We start from the raw sequence: 20049 nt of genomic DNA on the forward strand, positions 1-20049 counted from the left end.
GGGTTGCCGGTCTGTAAGGCTGCATGCAATATGTCCCAACTCTGTGCAATGGGAAACTTACGAAGCCCTGCTGTCTCCTCTCTATGTAGTGCCGTACTTTCTGCCTGTGCCCATATTATGAGTGAGCGCTTCCAACTAAGTATCTTCCGTGGGACTGCATTTTTCCATTTTTTAGTTATGAGACGTTTTGCAGTAATGAGTCCCAGATCTCGGAACCTCGAGGCGACTATTTTTTTTAAATCTGGTGTAAAGCCCTAGAAGGTAGACTTCCCATGACAATGGCATCACCGTGTTTGTGCATGAAGCTAGTGTTGTGACTACTTCTCGCCAATAATGCTGAAGGGATGGGCAAGCCCACAGCATATGTAGCAAGTCTGCATTAGGATGCGGACAGCGTGGACATGCAGAAGTGACAATGTGGAAGTATCTATTTATCATATCCTGCGAGAGATATGCCCTTTGTATGATATATGTTTGAATAAGCTTGAACCTAGAGTTCCTGGGTATGTTCCTAGCACTCGCTAATATAGCATCCCATTCCGTGTCTGTCCAAGGCTGGCCTCTATCTGCCTTCCACCTAACTTTAAGCCATTGCATCAGCCTCAGCATGTGTGTGAGAAATGCCTCCACCAGCCAATGCACCACATGTGACCCCGCTCCCATTACATGTAAATATTGTACTAACAGATGTGTCGGTGGCTTAATTGCCAGATCTCCCCAGGCAGTTGACAGAGCCTTCAGGGGGGGGAAGTGTGTAACAGAAATTGGCCCGCTGGCAATTCATTGTCTTCAACTAGCGTCTCAAATGTAAATAATACGCCATCCCTATATAAGTCGACCAATGTGTTGAGCTCTGCCGCATGCCAGGCCGTTAGGGCTGTGTTGGACCTATGTCCTGGGGGTAGCTTGGCTCGGGTCAACAGGCTTACACCTCCCTCTGGCTTCTCATGCTTGCATCCTACCCAGCTTGCAATCTGGCGCAGCCTCACCCAAAAAGGACTCTACACTGATTAAATGTAAAGCTTTATTAAAAAGACTTTAACACCTCTCTTCCTTGTTAGGCTCAGATAATCAATTTCCTATTAACATATCAGTACATTTCCAAAAGTCCCCTATATGTCGAGGCACACGAGGTCTTACAGTACACAATAAGCTTTTCAAACAGTGTTTTCAGCAACAAAAGCTTAACCCCCCCTGTCACATCTCAGTCTGGCATTTCTCAGTATGACTTGACCTCTCCCCAGGGTATGTTATTTCCAACTTGGCACCCCACTACTACTTCCCTGGGCCTTTGTACGACACCTGGACCCTCTAGGATGTCTCACAACAACTTAATTAAATAACAGTTTCTAATGCCTTTCATGGTAGCCATGGTAACAGTCCTGGCAACTAGAGATTAATAACCATTACAACCGTGCATTTCTTTACAAAACTACTTAGGCTCTAATCTCCTCGAGGTCTTGGCTTTCAAGAAAATAAAGTTAGCAGGAATATTTATGACGCCCCCTGCAGTCAGCTGTGAACCTCACAGAACTCGCTCTCCCCCTCCCCTCTGTACCAGGCCCAGCTTACGGTCCAGTCTCGATGTCCTCCGCTCCCGGTGTTCTACCGGTATGAGAGCTGCTGTCCCCTCACACCGTGAGCGTCGGGTCTGCTCCTTAGCGAGGAATCCTTCCCCTTTTGTATGGCAAACCTCTGGGAGCTTCTTCAGGTTGTCCCTCACAACTGTGGGACCAGTGCTCCCTCCGCTATGGCTTCGCTACCAGCCAGTCGCGGTAACTTGAGTTGGGGCCCTGGATGTTCCTTGTACTCCCCCCTTAACACCAACACAGGGCGCAGACTTCCTCACTCGTCTTGGCGAAGGGCGGCGCTTCGGGCCCTCCTCACGTGATACGAGGACGGCGGCCTCCAGGCCAGGCCCGCCCCCTCCGCTACGATTTCCTGAAGTAACTCTCGCCGAAGCTTAAACGGAGTCGCTGACTCCCGGCCCCTCACCTCTTCATGCCCCCGGGCTCCGCAAGTCCATTCAGCGGACCACCAGCCACTCGACCATTGCGATGGGGTCCATTTCAGGTAGGGACTCGACCTGGTCCGATTACGGGGTAATGAGGCTTCGGGAAAGTTGGACAATAAGGCCCAGTCCTCCTGTTGCGGCTGCGTCCCACTCCTCACACCCCAGGACAAAAGAAAAGGGGGGGGGTAGTTAACGGGTGCCGAATCCCACACGGGGGCAGACAGAGGCCAGATAGACTCTTGGGGCTTGGGCACGATCACCTCTTCTATCGGTCAAAGGGGTTTGGCCACAACCAGCCCGTCCTGCAATCCCAGGTAACAATGGATTCGGGGAGTAGGCGGCCCCAGGCGTTGCTTCACTTCCAGGTCCAGTGAATCAGGGGTTCAAACCACCTTGAGACCTTCTCTGGTACGGGGATCTCCAAGTCCCGGCTGCGTTCAGGGATCGGTCAGGTGGTTGAGGGTGGTGTCACTGACGAAGATACCCTGGCAAATCCTGAGATCTGTCCACTCCTTGTCCAGCGCAGCCACCTCCCCACTCACGTGCCTTACTCCTGACTAACCTGCTGCCTCACACTAACCTAAAATGGCTGCCCCCCTGCCACCTCTATTTATCACCTTGGGCCTGACTTGCCAGAGGGGCCCAGAAGGTTCCGGAACCTCTCATGGCAGTCATGGCCCAGGTGCTGAGGTGACAGTTGGAGCCACCATTTTGTGAATCCTACCTTCCCCCATTATCTACCTCAGTGGAGCATCTTGCGCCTCTTCCTCATGTGAGGAGGAAAAGGCGCCCAGAACCTCAACATCAGCACCCCAAAAAGTTTAGTAGACAGGAAAAATGAGAAGGGGAAAAAGGACAAAAATAATAAAATGAGGAGGGAACTGCCAAAGGGCTGACAGGTCTAACACGCGTCCCCCCCAGCTGAAAGTGGGGAGAGCTACCCAACCCCTTGGGAGTCCTCTTCACTAAGGCGGAAATACCTGGAGAGACCGTCAGCATTGGCGTGGTCCACTCCTGGACGATGTTCCACCCTAAAGTCCATCCCCTGTAGGGAAATGGACCACCTCAACAGCTTGGGATTTTCGCCCCTCATTTGCATCAGCCACCTGAGGGGCCGGTGGTCGGTCTGAACCAGGAAGTGCGAGCCAAACAAGTATGGCCGCAGCTTCTTCAGAGCCCACACCACCGCAAAAGCTTCCCTCTCAATTGCACTCCACCTCTGTTCCCGGGGGAGTAGTCTCCTAGATAGGAAAACCACCGGTTGGTCTAGACCCTCATCATTGAGTTGCGACAGCACCGCCCCAATACCGTGCTCCGACGCGTCTGTCTGGACGATGAACTCCTTAGTGAAGTCAGGGGCCCTGAGAACAGGTGCCGCACACATGGCCTTTTTCAAGGTGTCAAAAGCTTGTTGACATCCCTCGGTCCAGATCACCCGCCGAGGGTGCTTTTTGGAGGTGAGCTCAGTCAAGGGGGCCACGATGGTTCCGTACCCCTTGACAAAGCGTCGGTAGTAACCAGTGAGGCCCAAGAAGGCCCGAACCTCTGTCTGAGTCTTGGGGGGTTCCCAGGCCATGATGGTTTCGATCTTGGCCTGGAGGGGTTGCACCTTGCCCGGACTACCAAGTGACCGAGGTACACTACCGACCCCTGCCCGATCTGGCACTTACTGGCTTTGATCGTCAGACCTGCCTGCTGCAGAGCCTGAAGTACAGCCTGAAGGTGACACAAATGGTCCTCCCAGCTGCGGCTGAAGACAGCGATGTCATCCAGGTACGCAACTGAAAAGGCTTCCATTCCAGAGAGGACCTGGTTCACCAGTCGCTGGAACGTAGCAGGGGCGTTCTTGAGCCCAAAGGGCATCACACAGAACTGGTAGTGACCCTCGGGTGTGGAGAAGGCTGACCTTTCCTTGGCTCCATCCGTCAGGGAAATCTGCCAGTACCCGGATGTGAGGTCAAAGGTACTGAGATATTGGGCAGCTCCCAACCGGTCAATGAGCTCATCCGCCCTCGGGATTGGATGAGCGTCTGTCTTTGTCACAGAATTCAGTCCCCTATAATCCACACAGAACCGGAGTTCTGGGGTAGTGCCCGGTGGGGCAGCTTTGGGTACCAGTACCACCGGACTGGACCAGGGACTTCCTGAAGGCTCAATTACTCCTAGCTCTAGCATCTTGGTAACTTCCTCATGGATGCTAGCCTTCACCTTATCCGACAGTCGGTAGGACTTGGACTTCACAGGTGGGCTATCCCCTGTGTCCACATCATGGGTACACAGATGAGTCCTTCCCGGAATAAGGGAGAACAAGGAAGCAAACTGCTCCAGTACCTGGCGACAGTCCTTCCGTTGTTCAGGAGTAAGTGACGGTGAAAGGATCACTCCCTCCACCGATCCATCCTTTTCTCGGGACGCAAACAGATCGGGAAGAGGTTCACTGTCCTCTTCCTCTGACCCATCAGTCACCATCATTAACGTGACCTCGGGTCTCTCTTGGTGAGGCTTGAGGCGGTTGACATGGAGCACCCGATGGGGCTGCCTGGGGGTCTTAAGATCTACCACGTAGGTAACCTTGCCCTTTTTCTCAACCACCTCACAGGGGCCTGACCAGCGATCCTGGAGGGCACTAAGCTCTCCAGGTTCCATCACCCACACCTTCTGGCCAGGCTCCAGCTCCACCGGGTGAGCGTTTCGGTCGTACCATTCCTTCATGACCGTTTGGCTGGCTTCTAGGTTTTCAGAAGCTTGCTTCCACAACCTAGCCATTTGGCTACGAAAGGCCAGCATGTAGCTCACCACATCCGTGGGAAGTTTTTTGGGAGACTTTTCCCATCCTTCCTTCACCAGGCTGAGGGGTCCACGCACAGGGTGCCCGTACAACAATTCGAAGGGGCTGAAGCCCACTCCCTTCTGTGGTACCTCCCTGTACGAAAACAGCAAACAAGGTAGGAGGATGTCCCATCTCCTCCGCAGGCTCTCGGGCAGACTCCGGATCATGCCCTTCAAGGTTTTGTTAAACCTTTCCACCAGACCATTAGTCTGGGGGTGATAAGGAGTGGAGAACCGGTAGGTAACTCCACACTCTTTCCACATAGCCCGCATGTATGCCGACATGAAGTTGGTACCTCTGTCCGACACCACTTCTTTGGGGAATCCCATCCGGGTAAAAATTCCCATAAGGGCCCGTGCCACCGCAGGTGCAGTAATGGTCCTCAGAGGGATAGCCTCTGGGTACCGTGTGGCATGATCCACCAGGACCAGGATAAACCTGTGACCGGCCGATGTTGGTGGATCCAATGGCCCGACAATGTCGATGCCCACCCTTTCAAAGGGGGTACCAACGACAGGCAGTGGTTCCAGGGGAGCTTTCAGCTTCACCCCGGTCTTCCCACTAGCTTGGCAGGTTACACACGTCCTACAAAAAGTATCGGACGTAATCCTCATCTGAGGCCAGTAAAAATGAGGGACAAGTCGAGCAAAGGTCTTGTCTTGTCCCAAGTGTCCTGCCAAGGGTATTTCGTGAGCCAGTCCTAATAGGAAGGCTCGGTAACGCTGGGGAACTACCAAGGCCCGGGATGAACCATGCACCGGAGCCTTGGGTTCGCTATACAGGAGTCCATCTTCCCAGTATATGTGGAAGTTCCCCGAATCGTTACCCGCTGCCTGGGCTTCGGCCTGCCGCCGTAAACCCTCAAGGGTAGGGCACTCCTTCTGGGCCCGACAAAACTCTTCCCTAGTAGGTCCTCCCTCCACCTGCCAGTCTGCAGGGGTAGGCAAGCCCTCCAGGGACGTTACATCCCCCTCCGTAGACTCCGGGACAACCTTAGTTGCCCCATCCACCTTTGGAGGGTCAGATGCCGGGGCAGGCTTTCCCCGTCCCCGTCTACCCTTTCCGGCAGCTGGTTGGGCCTTTGTCCCAGGCTCCAACCTCTGTGAATCCCCTCTTCGGGTGGTCACGGACCGAGTGTGGGCACACGTCCACTCAGGGGTCCCCAACATTTCCATGTGGGCCCTGAACTCAACCTCCTTCCACGCCGAGTGTTCAAGGTCATTTCCCAACAGGCAGTCGACCGGCATGGCAGGGCTGATCGCAACTCGTAGAGGACCCGCAACCCCTCCCCACTCAAAGGGAACCTGGGCCACCGGATAGTGACCCTCTCGGTTGTCAGCCATCACAACCGGGTGGACTACATTGGGGACCACCTGCTCTGGGGACACCAGCTGACTCCTTACCATAGTCATGCTGGCTCCTGTGTCCCTCAGAGCCTCCACCCTCTGGGCATTGATGGTGACCCATTGCCTGTACTTAGTAGTATTTGAGGGCATCTGGGTCTTAGGAACCATCTCACAATCCCCTAAGGACACTAGGGTTAGCCCTGCCCACTCACCTCCCTTATCTAAGGGCAACTCCTCCCCGAGCACTACACTCGCCACCCCAGGGGTCTTTCCTCCAATGGGAGGGTGTGGTCTCTTGGGACACTTGGCATCCCCCTTATAGTGCCCAACCTCACCACACTCGTAACATCGGACAACCCTAGGCTGCTGACCACGGTCAGGATAAGGGGGTTTGTGGGGAACAACCTTAGGAGGGAATCCTACTCCCTTCCCTGGTGAACTCTTTTGGGGGCCTTTAGAGAACTCCCTCTTTTTGTCTTCCCCCCCTTTCTTCTGGGGGGCGCCCTGTCCAGCCCCTTGGAAATTCCCTCCAGTCCCTTTTGAGGATACCCGGGTACTCGCCCAGATATCCGCCTCCTCTGCAAGCTTCCTGGGATTAGTGAGCTTGCTGTCTACTAGGTGCTGACGCAGCTCTGGAAAACTTTTCTCGAGGAGATGCTCCTTTAAGATTAAATTGTACAGTCCCTCATAGTCCTTGACTTCACTACCTTGCACCCAGCCCTCTAAGGCTTTCCGGGCATAGTCCAAGAAGTCCACCCAATTCTGAGTGGACAACTTCTGACTACCCCGGAACCTCTGCCTGAATTTTTCAGGGGTCAGTCCGAATTTCCTTACTAGGGCTACCTTCATGACGGGGTACCTGGTCTGGTCTGGCTGTTCTAGCGCTAACAAGGCATCCCTCCCCACCGGAGGCATATACCTATACAGGCCACCCCCCCACTGGGCTTCAGGGACCCCATGGGCTCTTAGAGAAACCTCATAGGCAGCCAGCCATTTTACAATATCATCCCCTATGCCATAGCTAGCAACCACGTCTTTGGGCAGGTAGGGCCTGGACTCTCTCGAGACTTCTCTCGGTATGCTGCCACCATTAGGACTGCTGGGGGTTCCAAGTTGAAGAGCTTTGAGCTCTAACTCTTTTAAGCGAAGCTCGTGGAGGAACTTCCTCTCCTCCCTCTCCTTTTCCAACCGGGCCAGATCCATTCTAAGCTGTCTCTCTTCCCTCCGATCAACTAGGTCAGCAGAGGACAGGCTCCCCCCCGAGGCGCTACTTCCCACTCTTGATGGGGCCCTGGACCCCACGTCCATATTACCGCTCCCAGGGGGTAGAAGGACTTCCGGTTCTTCTAGGAGATCTAGTCCTGGTTCTTCTTCCCGTTTCCCGCTAGGGTGGGCCATAACCCAGGCTCTTAAGCTTGCTTGGAGCTCTGTCTTCTTTGCCCCCTGCTTAAAGAATACCCCCCGTTCCTGGCAGAACTCCTTCAACTGGGCCACCGTATACTCCTCCAGCCTACCCAATTCGAATTCCATCCTGCCAGATGGGACCCCAACACAGGAACTTTACTCAAGAAGGGAACATACACAGGACAATTTCAAAAAAATCCTCCAATTAGAAAACAATCTGGAGAAAACTCCAGTCAAAACAATTCAGTGTAGGTGGTGATGCGCGCAAAATTGCCACTAAGCGGATGCAAGCACTGAATAAGTAATCCCACCGCTGAGCACCAAACTGTTGGACCTATGTCCTGGGGGTAGCTTGGCTCGGGTCAACAGGCTTACACCTCCCTCTGGCTTCTCATGCTTGCATCCTACCCAGCTTGCAATCTGGCGCAGCCTCACCCAAAAAGGACTCTACACTGATTAAATGTAAAGCTTTATTAAAAAGACTTTAACACCTCTCTTCCTTGTTAGGCTCAGATAATCAATTTCCTATTAACATATCAGTACATTTCCAAAAGTCCCCTATATGTCGAGGCACACGAGGTCTTACAGTACACAATAAGCTTTTCAAACAGTGTTTTCAGCAACAAAAGCTTAACCCCCCCTGTCACATCTCAGTCTGGCATTTCTCAGTATGACTTGACCTCTCCCCAGGGTATGTTATTTCCAACTTGGCACCCCACTACTACTTCCCTGGGCCTTTGTACGACACCTGGACCCTCTAGGATGTCTCACAACAACTTAATTAAATAACAGTTTCTAATGCCTTTCATGGTAGCCATGGTAACAGTCCTGGCAACTAGAGATTAATAACCATTACAACCGTGCATTTCTTTACAAAACTACTTAGGCTCTAATCTCCTCGAGGTCTTGGCTTTCAAGAAAATAAAGTTAGCAGGAATATTTATGACGCCCCCTGCAGTCAGCTGTGAACCTCACAGAACTCGCTCTCCCCCTCCCCTCTGTACCAGGCCCAGCTTACGGTCCAGTCTCGATGTCCTCCGCTCCCGGTGTTCTACCGGTATGAGAGCTGCTGTCCCCTCACACCGTGAGCGTCGGGTCTGCTCCTTAGCAAGGAATCCTTCCCCTTTTGTATGGCAAACCTCCGGGAGCTTCTTCAGGTTGTCCCTCACAACTGTGGGACCAGTGCTCCCTCCGCTATGGCTTCGCTACCAGCCAGTCGCGGTAACTTGAGTTGGGGCCCTGGATGTTCCTTGTACTCCCCCCTTAACACCAACACAGGGCGCAGACTTCCTCACTCGTCTTGGCGAAGGGCGGCGCTTCGGGCCCTCCTCACGTGATACGAGGACGGCGGCCTCCAGGCCAGGCCCGCCCCCTCCGCTACGATTTCCTGAAGTAACTCTCGCCGAAGCTTCAACGGAGTCGCTGACTCCCGGCCCCTCACCTCTTCATGCCCCCGGGCTCCGCAAGTCCATTCAGTGGACCACCAGCCACTCGACCATTGCGATGGGGTCCATTTCAGGTAGGGACTCGACCTGGTCCGATTACGGGGTAATGAGGCTTCGGGAAAGTTGGACAATAAGGCCCAGTCCTCCTGTTGCGGCTGCGTCCCACTCCTCACACCCCAGGACAAAAGAAAAGGGGGGGGGGTAGTTAACGGGTGCCGAATCCCACACGGGGGCAGACAGAGGCCAGATAGACTCTTGGGGCTTGGGCACGATCACCTCTTCTATCGGTCAAAGGGGTTTGGCCACAACCAGCCCGTCCTGCAATCCCAGGTAACAATGGATTCGGGGAGTAGGCGGCCCCAGGCGTTGCTTCACTTCCAGGTCCAGTGAATCAGGGGTTCAAACCACCTTGAGACCTTCTCTGGTACGGGGATCTCCAAGTCCCGGCTGCGTTCAGGGATCGGTCAGGTGGTTGAGGGTGGTGTCACTGACGAAGATACCCTGGCAAATCCTGAGATCTGTCCACTCCTTGTCCAGCGCAGCCACCTCCCCACTCACGTGCCTTACTCCTGACTAACCTGCTGCCTCACACTAACCTAAAATGGCTGCCCCCCTGCCACCTCTATTTATCACCTTGGGCCTGACTTGCCAGAGGGGCCCAGAAGGTTCCGGAACCTCTCATGGCAGTCATGGCCCAGGTGCTGAGGTGACAGTTGGAGACACCATTTTGTGAATCCTACCTTCCCCCATTATCTACCTCAGTGGAGCATCTTGCGCCTCTTCCTCATGTGAGGAGGAAAAGGCGCCCAGAACCTCTACATCAGCACCCCAAAAAGTTTAGTAGACAGGAAAAATGAGAAGGGGAAAAAGGACAAAAATAATAAAATGAGGAGGGAACTGCCAAAGGGCTGACAGGTCTAACAGGCTGCCTCCGGGGTACCCAACCTACCCCTTGGTGTCCCCAGCAACGGTAGAATCGGGGCGTATGGAAGTGTCTTGCGGGTGAGATATAAACTTCTTTTATAGCATTTATGGGATAATCCCAAGTGTAACTGTGGTGGCCGCGGGAGTTTGGAAATGGGATGGAACAAATGACAAACCTAGGATAGGGTCCAGGGCTGGTGCATGGTCGCTGTGTCATCCAGGCACTTGTCATTCAATCACTTCGTCGCCCATTGGAGCTGGGCAGCTAAATAGTACAGTTCCATATTAGGGACAGACAGCCCGCCCTGGCTAATGGGAGAATACAACTTCCACAAAGCGATACACGGCCTTCCTGTATTCCATATTAAGTCCCGGGATAGTCGCTCCAGGTCTTGGAATGTCTTAGGTGGGATGTAAAGTGGGAGACTTGAAAAATAGTACAGCAGTTTTGGAAGCACAATCATTTTCAGCAAGGTGATATTACTCATTACATTCAGCGGAAGCGTCTTCCAGAATTGCGATTGAGCTCGTATGGCTGTCGTATTGCCGTCCATTAAGTCTTCCGGTGAGCGATATATAAAAACGCCAAGATATCTGAATGTGGTGGGGTACCATGCGAGGGGTGTGCCATTTAGAGCGATATCTACCTCTAGTGTGTTAGCGCTGTATGAGTTGGCCCAATTAACCCAGAGCCCTGACTTCTCCCCAAAGGACCTAAGTATGTCTGCGATGGAAGTCGGGATTGCAGAGATATTCCGTAGATACAACAACAGATCATCTGCATACAGGAAAACGGCATGTAGCCCATCTGCCAACCGTAACCCCCACTCTTCGCCATCTCTCCGGAGCAGCATTGCTAAAGGCTCCATAGCTAGGGAGAACAGTAACGGAGATAGTGGGCACCCTTGACTTGTCCCTCGTCTCACTCTAATGCAATCTGATATTAACTTGCCTGTACGAACCCGAACTGTGGGCCGCTGGTACAATAAATAAACCATATACAAGTAGTGTTCCCCTAGTTCATATTTACCCGGCACAGACGCCAGATAAAGCAATTCCAATGAATCAAAGGCCTTCCCCAAATCTAGTACCAGGCAGCCCGAACGAGGCCAGGTATACATGGCGTACTGCTGCACTCTAAAAAATCTACGTATATTTAGGGAGGTGCAGCGTGCAGGAACAAAACCATTCTGATCAGGGTGCACCAACGTTTTTACAAGGGGTGAGAGACGCCTAGCTAATAGTGATGCAAAAATTTTATAATCTGAGTGCTAGCGGACAATAGGAGCCTAAGAGGTCGGGATTCTTATCAGGTTTAAGGAGGTAAACCAACAGAGCCTCATTCTGCATAGCAGGAAGGGTAGCGTCGTCGAGCGCGGTTTCGTACACTTTTAACAGTTGCGGTACTAAAATGTGTGTGTGTGTGTGTATGCCTTGTAAAATTCAGTCGGCAGGCCGTCCGGTCCTGGCGACTTCCCATTGGACAGAGAAAAAATACGGTCTCGAAGTTCCCGAGTGGAGAGGGGCATTTAGCTCTTCACTTTGTGCGCGTGTTAGCTGCGGCAGGTCTAGACCGTCCAGATATGTCTACCTCCAGGGGTGTGACTAGTACACGCGACTTATACAGATCCCGATAGTGTGTCACAAACGCGTCATGAATGTCCCGCTGCATATATGCAATTTCCCCTGTCGTCTTCCTCACCGACACTCTGGGTGCCGACGACTCATTCCCACGGAAGAGCCATGAGAGCAGTTTGCCTGCTTTATCACCCATATGGTGAGTCCTCGCCAAATGCGCTGCATAGTTGAGGCATCTCGGTCGCTCTAGTAGTTGCGCATGTTCCTCCTTGAGGGAGCCCAGCTGCCCCTGGGTGTCATCTATGTCTGCCTGCTCTGTGGTGGCTAGCCTGCGCTCTAAAGCGTTGAGTTCCTTCTCCAGCTGTGTGCGCATACCTGCTTGTGCCCCCAAACAATGTCCCCTGACAACCACCCTAAGGGTGTCCCATTCCACCAATGGCGAAGTGGCTGTACCTGCATTTTCTTCAAAATATTGTGCCACAGTGGTAGCTAGCAAATCCCGAAAGGGTGCGTCCAATAGGACATCTGGCTGAAGGCGCCAGATTGGGATTGGTGACAGCTCATCCTCCCACTGTAGCTCCATGATGTGCGGGTTATGATCAGAGTGTGTACGCCCTATGTAGGTGGAGTCTGGAATTCATGGTAGGAGGTAGTTTGACACCATGAAACGGTCCAAACGTACGCGTAGCCTATGTGCCCCGGAGTAATAGGAATATACCCTGTCTAGCGGGTTTCTGTATCGCCATACATCGGAGAAGCGCCACTGTAGTGCCCAGTGCCCCAGCGCTTTTGCGGATGTGTGTGTGGCGGTGCCAGGCAAGGGAGGGAAGGACCGGTCCAAGGAGACGTCCAGCACACAATAATAGTCTCCACCAGGATCATAGGGAGATCATGCCATAGGACAGTTTTTGCGATAAAAGATCTAAGAAGGCTGCCTGCTCAGTATTGGGTGCATAGAGTGATGCCAATACTACTGTTTTCCCATCAAGCACCCCTTTAGCTATAACATATCTGCCCTCCCCGTCTACCACTGCATCCACCACTTTAAATGGAGCACCCGGCCTCACCCACACTAGGACTTCCCACGCGTATGCAGAATAGCCTGTCACATATAGTTGCCCCCTCCATCGTCTGTGGAGCCGTGTGACTTCTGTTTGAACTAAATGTGTCTCCTGAAGAAGCGCTATTTGTATGTGATGAAGTTTCAAATAGGAGTTTATGAGATAGCGGCGTTACGGGCTGTGGATGCCTCGCACGTTCCATGTGCCTATTTTAATGGGCGTTATAACCAGCAAGCGTTAGGGGCGCATCTGGGCTCATCCAGCCGAGTGATGGGAGAAGATGGCAGTGGGTGTGTATAGACCATTTTAGTGTGTGCTTCTTTGCGGAGCCCGACAGTGCAACAATCATACCCTTGTCTAAGAATGATGGCAGAAGAAACATAAAAACAACTCACAATCAAAAATATCATGAGAGCAATTTTGTAACAGGCAATTGCCAAAACTTTAAACGCAATAGCACACAGCTACTGTCTGGGGGAGGCTATTGTGCACAGCCAAAGAAAATAAAGGAGGGGACCGTCATGCATAGCTGAGCCTGTCCCCGGCCAGACTCTTTTCTGAACGGGGTCGCTGCCTGCTTATTATACATAAAATTCCCATACATTTCGAAGCTGACGGAAAGAGTGTGTCAACAGTTCCAGGACCCACCCCTCAATGCTGACCTGTGCATGAATACAAGGCGTAATCATTACAGTGCGGATACAACATACTGAGTATTTGTTTATACTTGCGTGACCAAAAGGTCCGTGCATCGCTCAGGGTATGGAGGAGAGAAAAGGTGAGCAATGAATATTCACACATTCAAGCAATGTCCTCGGAGGTCTGCGGAGTGACATGTGGCAGTAGGCTGGAGCCTTGGGAAACGGGGAAAGCGTCCGAAGGTTCCTCATCACTATTTGGCCCTAGGTGAGTCGGATTCCCCCTCCGGGGATTCGCTGATGTTCACCACTGCCTTGAGTTGTCAGCTCAGTATCTGTTCTGGAGTCAGGCCAGATACCTGGTGGGCAGAAGACTGCAACCCTTTCCGCCTCCATCTGCGGCGCCGTAGAGTGGTCTCTGGCGGTTGTTCTCTGCGCCCTGTTTGTGAAGAGTTGAAAGAAGCCAGCCATTCCTCTGCGCCTTCCTGTGTAGTGAAAAAAAAAAAAAGGCCCGTCCATTTGCAATGACAGTCAGCTTCGCAGGAAACAACAAGTACTTAAGATCAGATTGCCGTAGGTGTCTCTTCACCGCTAAGTAAGAATGGTGCTGTTTCTGGACTGAAAAGTGTAGTCCGGGAAGATCATTACATTGTTGATGTCCACTTGTATGTCCTGCAACTTTCTAGTTTCTTGAAGAACTGCGTCTCTGTCCCTGTAGTTTAATAGATGGATTAAAAATGGTCTTGGGTTCGAGCCCGGAGGTGGGGGTTTGGCAGGTACCGTGTGTGCTCTTTCAACAACAAAGTGTGGGGACAGGGCCTCTCCGGGCAGCAGCGACCGGATCCAACCTTCCGCGTAGGTTACTGTGCTCTTCCCTTACACTCCCTCCAGAAGGCCCACAATGCGTACTTTGTTGCGGCGGGCCCTGCCTTCAGCATCCTCCGCTCTATCTTTCATGAATTCGATCCGGTTGAGTAAATCGAGGATGTTCTTCTCAGCCGTAGATACTCATGGTGAAACCTCCACAATTTCCCCTTCTGTGGCAGCGGTACTATCAGCAAGTTTCCGATGGTCTGCATGCAGCAGCGTTAGATCAAGTGCCACTTTGTCTATTTTACCTTCTAAAGAGGTACGGATTTGATTCATCGTCTCTCCGAGTTTCTCAACTGCCGCCAGCACCGCATCCAGCTTATGTGACATGGGATCCACTGTCTCCGCCTCCACCATCATGTCTGCCTGCACCCGGGTCTGTGGGTGAAAGCCCGTCGCACCCCGGTGCCAGTCTTCGTTCAGCCCCCTCACTACATGAAGTGGCAGATAACGAGCGCTATGCTGGACATATCACTTCTCTGCTGCCTCTGGAGCAGTGATCAAATTCCCCATCTACCATACACCACTAGCAAGGACCGAGATCAATCCAAAAGGGCAAGCGTGCTTCGGCTGTGCTGCTAGTGGCTAAGCTGCTAGGCGCTGACATGAAGGTAACTAGGCAGGTCCCGCCGGCCCCGGACCCAGGGGGGCTAGATCAATCCCCGTATGGCAGCCCCTTCTCCGCTACTTCCCACATCAGCCTCACTGGCGATCGCAGAGTCCACGCAGCAGGACACGGCCCTCACGCCAACACAGCTCCATTTCACCTGATTAGGCCCAGTGGGTGGAGCTAAACCCCAGCCTCGCGTTGGGAGCCATGGCCGGCAGCAGCGTCCCCCGCTCAGTAGCTCAGAAGCAGTGGAATTCAGTCCGGGCCCAAGCGGGACCCTTTCCGCGTCCCCTCACAGTGTCACTCAGGGTGAATCTGGGGTTATCGTGGAAGGTCTGGGAGGCGAAACGGGGCCGCAGCACAGATCGGGGCCTAGGGGGCGGGGACAATCCCCGGCTCCACGTACCTCGTTGCACTCAACGTCCTGGAGCCGCTCTCGGCAGTAATGTAGGCAGGGGGGTCTGTATCGGTGCTTTACTGGTTCCGTCCATTTTCTAGCTCACTAGGGCATCAGGACCTTAACAGGATAAGCCGCGGCTGGCAGCGGCCCCTTCAATTCAGTTGTAGATGGAGTATTGCGGCCAGGGAAGGGAGCCATTGACGGAGCTCCGCAACTACATGAATGACTTCATTGCCGGCCAAGCCACGCCCCCTTTGTGGGTATGTACTATCTAGAGCGCCGTGCCACGTGAGGTTGAAGTCTCCCATGAGAACTACAAGGCCCTCCGCAAAGCCACTTAACTGGTCTAGAAGTGAGGTTAGGAATATTACCTGTCCTGTGTTGGGGGCGTAGAGGGAGACCCGTGTACAGAGTCTACCACTTAGTTTCCCCTTTACCATTATGGACCTGCCGTCCTTTATCGGCCTTGACCTCTAATGGTTAGAACTTAGCTGCTGTATGGAATTGATCAGCCACCCCTCTTTGATTGGAATTGGCCGAGGACCTATAGATTAAGGGGTAGTTTCACTGGCGGAATCTACTTTCGTCTGACCTTTTAAGGTGCATGTCTTGCAATGCTACGACCTCGAATTGATGATCTGTGAGATATTTCCAGACTTTTTGCCTTTTGGAGGGGAGAACTCAACCCCTTCACGTTCCAGGAGGCTAAGGAAACCATTTTAAGAATATGTGTCTCCTGTGTTTCTGTAGTCTGCTTCCCAAAACCCCGTCCCCTTGTCCTGACCGCTTTGCCTCCTGTCTCCCTCGTGTCCACCCCAACTGTGATTGCGATGTCTACCTTCTGTATGCGTCTGGAGTGCATGTGAGATTCCCCGTACCATCACCGGGAACCCCCCCCAACAAAGGAAAGTAACATAGTATCAGATAAACCTTACGATAAAGAGCCAACGGGCTCCAAACAACTTGGACCTTAAATGAGCACCATGTAGTAAAGGGTGTCATGGTCAGAGCCCGCAGACATGGGTGCTGGATGCTTCATGATGTGGATAACCTCTGTGAGTGGCGTGAACCAGAGTCCACTGCAGCAAAGAACCTCGTGGGAGTCGTATAGAAATTCTTGTGGCAGCAGAATTACACTCTGTTACAGTATATCGATGGGATGCTACACAAGAGTCTTGGTAAGAATCTCCTCCTGGTATGAACCTGCATTGTTGCAGTATCTTCATCTTGGGGCGGGCTAGCCTTTAGGGATTGTGTGCCACTGCCGCACTTTGCCATGTGATGTCTTTGGCTCTTTCTTAGGGCCAGACTGCCCTCCTCGGCTGGTAGCAGGAGTCCCAGAATGCGCAAACCTTCATCCAGCTCGGTGATGTGTCTAGTCTTATTAAATTCTAAAGCCAGTCCAAAGGGAAAGGTCCATCTGTAGTGGATGTTATTGTCCCGCAGTTTCGTTGTAATTGGTCGCAATTACTGCCTACGCGCCAGCGTGGAGGGGGACAAATTCTGGAACAGGTCACATTTGTATCCTTGAAAGGAGGTCTCCTCTTTTTTGTGTGCCGCTTGTAGGATCGCTTCCTTCCTCGTGAACGAGTGTAACTTGACTAAGATATCCCTCGTGCGCCGTCGTTCTCCGGGTTGTTGGCTGCCCACCCGGTAAACCCCGTCGATCTCGATCTTCATCTGTCGTGGGCTCAATATCTCAGGAAATAGGCCCTCCACAAAGGGCCCCAGATCTTGTCCCTCCGCTCCTTCTAAATCCTGAATCCGAATGTTCTCCCGTTGGGATCTATTTTCCAAATCCTCCGTCTTCAAGAGGACCTGGTGGAGTTGCGATTAGTGATTTTGTTATGCGTCCTGCAGCTTGGCCGTGTTTTCATTAAGAGATTTTGTCTGTTCTACCAGTTCTAGCACCCTGGATCCTGTGGCGTCCACGTCTTGTTGGAGATGGGAAATGCGGCCGGCAAGGTCTGACTTCAATTGATCTAGGGAGGCCTGTAGATCTTGCTTAATCTCTGCACACAGTTCCAGTCTCTCAGCACTGCTACCAAGTCATCTCTTGTAAGTGCCATTGTGGTGGGCTGCTCTCCTTTGTCGTTGTTGAGCCCTTTTCAGTTGACGCAAAGTAACTGGAAACTTCTTTGGTGGCATAGGGGCTGCAGCGTGGGCATGCAAAGTGTGCACCCCTCCTTCCAACTCTTGGGCCCCACGTGCAAAAATGAGAGCAAGCAGAGACTTGCGGTTAGTCTGCTGTGTGTCTGGTGGCATAGCTGCTAGGGATCAGGCCATGATCGCCATCTTGAGGTCAGGCAATCAGGACTAGCACCCTCGAGGAGATGGGTCACCCCCTCTGATTTGCTAAGCTCTGTTCTCGAAGTACGTGAGCTTGGGGCTGCACAGCATAAGAAGCAGTTCCTTTGCTCACCATAGGTGATGCATAGCCTGTACAACGATCACTGAGGTCCTACTTCGGGCGCCATATTAGGGTCAGACAGTGCCCTTGCCTGGCCCGCTGTCCTGCAGTTTTGCCACTGATTTCCCCCAGAGCAGGGCCTCGTTTGCTTGGAGTCTCTGATTTTCCCCCAATTGGCCAAAGTGTGGTGCCCTGGGCCTCGCTCACCTTGTGATCCAGCTGGCAGCACACCCCCGGTCTTCCAATGCAGCATCATTCACCACGTGCTGTCCGCTGTGTCAACATCCGGGATCCCTTCCTGGGCACCAGAGTTCCTCTCCGCCTTGTTGCCTACTGGTCGAAAGGTCAGTAAACCGCTTTTATTGCTGCCGCTGGTCTACGCCGTCCGAGACTTCGTTGGAGTGGTGGCTGCGGCGCCATCTTGTCTCCTTTACTGCTTCCGCACTGCCATTAGATAGACAAGACCTTTTGGCTTTGTCATTGCTGGATTTTAAATTGTAATTAATCAAAACCACGATGCAATGGGTTAAATTTGCACAGTAAGGATACATCACACAGAAGAGGTCTTTTGATTATTATGAGAGTTGTTCCCCTATGTAAATAAATAAATACTCTGATTTGCTAATCACCCATGAGGGTATCCAGGCACTGTCCATTGGCACAGGGAGATTAAGTGATTTGCCTAAAATGGCAGGTTTTTGAGCCAATACAGAGACTCTAACCTGGATCCCCAACTCAAAAGTCGGCAGCCCTGACCATTTTGCCAAATTATTGTAACATAGCATTTGTGATTGCATTTGTGATGTGGTATTCAGGGTATTGGGTCATGTCAATTTTAACCCCCTTGTGCTGTGGTCAAGGTCATGCACCTTTCTTCCTAAATAATACACAAGACTGTATGGAATAAACCAGCAATTCCTAATCTGGTATACTTGGACCCCTGGGGGGCTACAACACCTACTCAAAGGTTGTCCATGGCTACTTAGAAAAATAAATATAAGTAGGTTAATTAAGTACACAAACAAAGCAAAATCTAGAATTTTAAAATGTGAAGTAATTTGAACTTTGAGGCTAAAAATGGAGTTGATCGCTTTAACTTGATTTGTGGCAGCAGCACCAAGTACAGCAAACATAAGTATGGTCAACTGGTGGCCTAGTAGGCGTGGGCATAAAAAGCATGCATTAGGAGCAAAAAAGACAAAGCAGTGTGGTTTAGGCTAGCATATAGCTTTTAGAAATAAAATCAGATTTTGAAAGGTTCCAACCTTCCCTTTAAAATTTAGATTTTATATATTTATTTGTGTGTGAATTAAAGAATTTTTGAAATTTGTGTTTTTGTTTGATGTATACTTGTTTCTATAGTTCTGTGAACTTGTTCAAATCATAGAAATTGCTTAGGAAGAGGTCCTCTGCTTACAATACAGATTCCATGGAGGCCCACAGAAGTCCAAAGATTAAGAACCACTGGCATAAACCATATGTGCAAATCCGCCGACTGTAATATGCTATATATTACCATTATTGCAGGGAAGCTAAGAGTTACATCATGACCCACTTGAGGCTTCACCTCTTGCGAGTCATCGACCCTCGCCGTTCTCAACAATGGTAAACGGAATTTTACACTCTGCACATATATATTTATATTAAAGATCCGAACACAAACACCTGGGCTCAGAATTACTATGATTTTGTGTCAGGCTTGTGTCACTTTTTGGCATAGCCCGGAGGCAACATCTATTTTGGGATTTACAAAGCAAAGCAAAAACCGATTTGTGTGGCTAAGAAAAAATAATAATAATAATGCAATGAAGTGCAAAACGGAGCCTTGTGTTACAGTCTATCAAGGAGTCATTACACGGCTGGAGCATTGGTGTACTTTTGCACCCACCCATGTATTTTGATGTAAACCCATATTTACTAAAGACCGTACACATAGGTTTGCGCCAAAATGGTGTGCCTACCTGAGGCTGGAGTAATGAGGAGAAATATATTTTTTTCTTGTTATTATCTCTTTGCATGTGTTGCATTATGCAGCACCAATACCAAGAGGAATACACCTAAAAGAATAGTTTTTGTGCAGAAAGGTATCCCTTCCAGCTCAATCCTGACCACAAGAGGCAACCATGCACCATGGTGTAAGGATGCCTGCATTGGTGCTAAGCACCCAGAAGTTAACCAGTGCTCATAAAGAGCAGAACTGTACCATATCCAAGTAGATATGGTGCATTTCTGCTCTCTCCCTTTGACGCAAAATAGCGTTGCAACTTCCCTGCAGCATTGTGTCAAAGTTTAGTGAATCTGGACCATTGTACAGATTAAAAATGGAAGAAGCATAACAGAGTGTAGGTGTCTGACACAAAAAAAAACACCTCCTACACTGTTTACCCTCTTGATGTAATTTGCAAACTCGGAACAACTTGAGTATTGGAAGTAATTAAATAGAAGATCATTATTAAATCCAAGTTAATTCAGTCAATATTATTTCTTGATCACTTATCTTACAATAAGGACAATCTCAG

Source organism: Triturus cristatus, chromosome 7 (assembly GCF_964204655.1).
Source record: "Triturus cristatus chromosome 7, aTriCri1.1, whole genome shotgun sequence".
NCBI classification, from domain to species: Eukaryota; Metazoa; Chordata; class Amphibia; order Caudata; family Salamandridae; genus Triturus; species Triturus cristatus.